This window comes from Giraffa tippelskirchi, chromosome 7 (assembly GCF_054371585.1).
Source record: "Giraffa tippelskirchi isolate mGirTip1 chromosome 7, T2T-mGirTip1v1.2.pri, whole genome shotgun sequence".
NCBI lineage: Eukaryota > Metazoa > Chordata > Mammalia > Artiodactyla > Giraffidae > Giraffa > Giraffa tippelskirchi.
Genome location: NC_137281.1, coordinates 102,440,210 through 102,446,209, shown reverse-complemented (window position 1 = coordinate 102,446,209; position 6,000 = coordinate 102,440,210).

Sequence of the window (6,000 nt, the reverse complement as noted above, 5' to 3'; positions counted from 1 at the left end):
ACTTTTTATTGATAGGATAATATTCTTAGAGACAGAAGAGTAAAGTTGAGAATCATAATGTCTATCCTGTCCACATGTGTCAAGTTTGGAAATGAGCATTTTCAAATTATTTTCACTTTCTCTAATGATTTTACTTCAAGCCCATGCATATGCACACATTTATACATGCCATTAATATGATTTATCATTTTCAAAGTGTTTTCACACACATTATTTCATCTATTCTAACCCAGGATGATTGGTGACTTTTCCACGGTATGTGTGAATTGAGGTATGATAGACGATGTCCTGTCCTCTTTCCATCATCTTGCCTCTCACTCTCACGACACGTAGGTGGCCACCTATTCAGAGGGACCCAGGACTGAAAATAATAATGTTTAATAAGCAATGTTTTTGGTATTTTATTATACAGGGAGCCTCCATATGATATGAAATGTAAAACAACATTATTTTGTGTACCACTAAGAAGGGAAAAAAACACTTCTTTAATGTGATTGCAAGACACCATCAGTTATAACAGGCAGTCCTATTTCAAAGATGTTAAATTGAGAAAAAACTCAAGATTAATGGAATATGACATCATTTTTAATGTACTAGATATTGCATTTGAAACTTACAGAAACCTGTCCTGTGTATTATAAAGCAGTTGGATTCTGCCTTAACTGTGAATAAAAATCTCTTAGACTGGTTGTTGAAAATACAGATTCCAGAGTCTTGGCACCGGAGGTTTTGATTCAGTAGGGCTGGAGGAAGGGGAAGACATGGGGTCTTAAACAAGCCACTTGAAAATTCTGACATTTGTAATCAAAACAGCCATGATTTGATAGAGATTGGTGTAGCGCAAAGAATGTAAGTTCAAATCCTGATTTTTACTGCTAGTAGCTATCTGACCTTGAGCAGATGGTTTAAAAGTCCTATGCCTTAGTGCTCCTGGGGACACCATAGAGTGGTCCAAGTTCAGACAGTCAGGTTCTTCATTAAATCATCTCCCTCAGCTCCCTTATCGATAAAATGGGGTTATGTAATACAGTTCAGTCGCTCAGTCGTGTCCGACTCTTTGCAACCTCATGAATTGCAGCACGCCAGGCCTCTCTGTCCATCATCAACTCCTGGAGTCTACCCAAGCCCATGTCCATCGAGTCAGTGATGCCATCCAACCATCTCATCCTCTGTCGTCCCCTTCTCCTCCTGCCCCCAATCCTACCCAGCATTAGGGTCTTTTCCAATGAGTCAGCTCTTCACATGAGGTGGCCAAAGTATTGGAGTTTCAGCTTCAACATCAGTCCTTCCAATGAACACCCAGGATTGATCTCTTTTAGGATGGATTGATTGGATCTCCTTGCAGTCCAAGGGACTCTCAAGAATCTTCTCCAACACCACAGTTCAAAAGCATCAATTCTTCGGTGCTCAGCTTGCTTCACCGTCCAACTCTCACATCCGTACATGACCACTGGAAAAACCATAACCTTGACTAGACAGACTTTTGTTGGCAAAGTAATGTCTCTGCTTTTAAATATGCTATCTAGGTTGGCCATAACCTTCCTTCCAAGGAGTAAGCGTCTTTTAATTTCATGGCTGCACTCACCATCAGCAGTGATTTTGGAGCCCAAAAAAATAAAGTCTGACACTGTTTCCACTGTTTCCCCATCTATTTCCCATGAAGTGATGGGACCAGATGCCATGATCTTAGTTTTCTGAATGTTGAGCTTTAAGCCAACTTTTTCACTCTCCTCTTTCACTTTCATCTAGAGGCTCTTTAGTTCTTCTTCACTTTCTGGCATAAGGGTGGTATAATCCGCATATCTGAGGTTATTGATATTTCTCCCGGCAATCTTGATTCCAGCTTGTGTTTCTTCCAGCCCAGCATTTCTCATGATGTACTCTGCATATAAGTTAAATAAGCAGGGTGACATTATACAGCCTCGACGGACTCCTTTTCCTATTTGGAACCAGTCTGTTGTTCCATGTCCAATTCTAATTGTTGCTTCCTGACCTGCATACAGGTTTCTCAAGAGACAGGTCAGATGGTTTTCTCAAGAGACAGGTCAGATGGTCTGGTATTCCCATCTCTTTCAGAATTTTCCACAGTTTATTGTGATCCACACAGTCAAAGGCTTTGGCATAGTCAATAAAGCAGAAATCGATGTTTTTCTGGAACTCTCTTGCTTTTTCGATGATCCAGTGGATATTGGCAATTTGATCTCTGGTTCCTCTGCCTTTTCTAAAACCAGCTTGAACATCTGGAAGTTCACGGTTCACATATTGCTGAAGCCTGGCTTGGAGAATTTGAGCATTACTTTACTAGCATGTGAGATGAGTGCAATTGTGCGGTAGTTTGAGCATTCTTTGGCATTGCCTTTCTTTGGGATTGGAATGAAAACTGACCTTTTCCAGTCCTGTGGCCACTGCTGAGTTTTCCAAATTTGCTGGCATATTGAGTGCAGCACTTTCACAGCATCATCTTTCAGGATTTGAAATAGCTTAACTGGAATTCCATCACCTCCACTAGCTTTGTTCATAGTGATGCTTTTTAATGCCCACTTGACTTCACATTCCAGGATGTCTGGCTCTAGGTGAGTGATCACACCATCGTGATTATCTGGGTCGTGAAGATCTTTTTTGTACAATTTTTCTGTGTATTCTTGCCACCTCTTCTTAATATCTTCTGCTTCTGTTAGGTCCATACCATTTCTGTCCTTTATTGAGCCTATCTTTGCATGAAATGTTACTTTGGTATCTCTAATTTTCTTGAAGAGATCTCTAGTCTTTCCCAGTCTGTTGTTTTCCTCTATTTCTTTGCATTGATCACTGAGGAAGGCTTTCTTATCTCTCCTTGATACGTAAAACATATAGGACACTGCTGGTCTTTAACAAGCACTACATAATTCCTTGAAAGTGAAAGCCGCTCAGTCCTGTCCAACTCTTTGGGACTCCATGGACTGACTATATGGTCCCTGGAATTCTACAGGCCAGAATACTAGAATGGGCAGCCTTTCCCTTCTCCAGGGGATCTCCCCAACCCAGGGATCAAACCCAAGTCTCCCGCATTGCAAACTGATTCTTTACCAGCTGAGCCACCAGGGGAGCCCCAATATAATTTCTTGCTCATCTGCAAAAACAAAATAGTAATAACAGCACTTACCTCATAACACCAGAATGAGTAAATGAGGCAATGCAACCTAAGAATTTGGCAAAAAGTGTTTTTTGGGTTTTTTTTAGATATTGGCTTAATAAAGGAAGATCTTTCAAATTAAGTTCTTTAAAACTTCTTTTCATGGCTAATCCTTATTTCCTTTTCCTTATCTTGAAGATGGCCAGGGAAGAATTTTCTATAGTATTTTACTGTTCTTATTTATCTGGCGTGAAGTATATTAGCCCTTCAAGTGAAGTAAGTCCCGTGGCATTACTTTATAACATAAAATTTTTGAATAGCTATGCATCCTTCAAAGGTTACCACTCATATTTGCATATGTGTTTATATTCTAGACAAAGATGCTGTTCACTTTTTAAAATAAACTTTTATTTTGAGATAATTATAGATTCACATGTAGTTGTAAGAGATAATATAGGGAGATCCTGTTTCCCCAGTGATAATATCATGTATTTGTATGTGTGTTTGTATTTAGTTCTGTGCATTTCTATTACATCTGTAGGTTCATGTATTCACCATCACAGACAAGATACACAGTTCCGTCACCATAGGAACCCCTATAGTGTTGTCTTTTTATAACCACATTCACTTCCTTTCTGCCTCCCTCCTCCAAATACATCCTATAATCCCGGCAATGGTTAATTTGCTCTTCATTTCCACAATTTTGTCATTTAGGAATGTTACATAAATGTGATCACACACTATATAAATTTGAAGTATATTAAATTTGCACTATATAAGTGCAATATCTTTTTGCATTCAGCTTAATTCTCTGGAGAATTATCCACATTGCAGCATGTATCAGCAGTCTGTACGTTTATATTGCAGAGCAGTATTGTGAGCATGAATGTACTACAGTTTGTGTGACCATTCACTCATTGAGGTACATCTGGGTTGTTTCCAGTGTTGAATTATCACAAATAAAGCTGCTATGAACATTCCTGTATACATTGTCTGGTGAATGGAAGTTTCCATTCCCAAGATAAATGTTCAAGAGTGCCATTGCTGGGTGGTATGGTAGTTGTATGTTTAGCTTTATAAGAAACTGTCAAATTGTTTCCCAGAGTGATCGTACCAGTTTCCATTCCCACAAGCAATGTATGAATGATCTGATTTCCATGCATTCTCACCAAATTTGGCGTCACCACTTTTTTTTTTACTTCAACTATCCTGATTGGGGTGTCATGATATCACATTGAGGTTTCACATTTTCTTTTTTTTTTTTTAATTATTTTTTTATTTTATTTTATTTTATTTTATTTTTAATAAATTTATTTATTTTAGTTGGGGGCTAATTACTTTACAATATTGTAATAGTTTTTTCCATACATTGACATGAATCAGCCATGGGTTTACATGTGTTCCCCTTCCTGGACCCCCCACCCACCTCCCTCCCCATCCCATCCCTCTGGGTAATCCCATTGCCCCGGCCCTGAGCCTTTGTCTCATGTATCGAACATGGAATGGTGTTCTGTTTCACATATGATAATATACATGTTTCAATGCTATTCTCCCAGAACGTCCCACCCTCACCTTCTCCCTCGGAGTCCATAAAATTGTTCTATGCATCTGTGTCTCTAATTCTGTCTCGCATATAGGGTTATCGTTACCATCTTTCAAATTCCATATATATGCATTAGTATACTGTATTGTTGTTTTTCTTTCTGGCTTACTTCACTCTGTATAATGGGCTCCAGTTTCATCCATCTCAGTAGAACCGATTCAAATGTATTTTTTTTAATGGCTGAGTAATAGTCCATTGTGTATATGTACCACAGCTTCCTTATCCATTCGTCTGCTGATGGACATCTAGGTTGCTTCCATGTCCTGGCTATTGTAAACAGTGCTGCGATGAACATTGGGGTACACACGTCTCTTTCAATTCTGGTTTCTTCGGTGTGTATGCCCAGCAGTGGGATTGCTGGGTCATATGGCAGTTCTATTCCCAGTTTTTTAAGGAATCTCCACATTGTTCTCCATAGTGGCTGTACTAGTTTGCATTCCCACCAACAGTGTAAGAGGGTTCCCTTTTCTCCACACCCTCTCCAGCATTTATTGCTTGTAGACTTTTGGATAGCAGCCATTCTGACTGGTGTGAAATGATACCTCATTGTGGTTTTGATTTGCATTTCTCTAATAATGAGTGATGTTGAGCATCTTTTCATGTGTTTGTTAGCCATCTGTATGTCTTCTTTGGAGAAATGTCTGTTTAGTTCTTTGGCCCATTTTTTGATTGGGTCGTTTATTTTTCTGGAATTCAGCTGCAGAAGTTGCTTGTATATTTTTGAGATTAATTGTTTGTCTGTTGCTTCGTTTGCTATTATTTCCTCCCATTCTGAAGCCTGTCTTTTCACCTTGCTTATAGTTTCCTTTGTTGTGCAAAAGCTTTTAATTTTAATTAGGTCCCATTTGTTTTACATTTTCTTAACGGCTAAGGCGAATAAAGTTGAGCACCTTTTCATTTGCCATCTGAATATCCTCTTCTGTGAAATGTTTAGCTATTTTCTAATTAGATTTTTTAATAGCTGAATTTTGAGAGCTCTTTTTATACTCTGTATGTAAGTCATTTGCCAGATATGTGACTTTTAAGTAGTTCCTCCCAACTTACACCTTGTCTTGTCATCCTCTTCACATGGTATTCTGCAGATCAAAGGTTTTAGTCTTGACCAAGTCCAGTTTATTTTTTCCTTTTGCGGGTCATGCTTGTGGTGTTGTCTAAGAACTCTTCGTCTATTGCTAGATATTAAAGATTTTCTCTCCGTTGTTTTTTTAAAAGCAATGTTGTCTTTTCCTACAGTGGAAAATTGGATACATTTTAAGAGTCCTGTTATAATGTTAGGTACATTCAT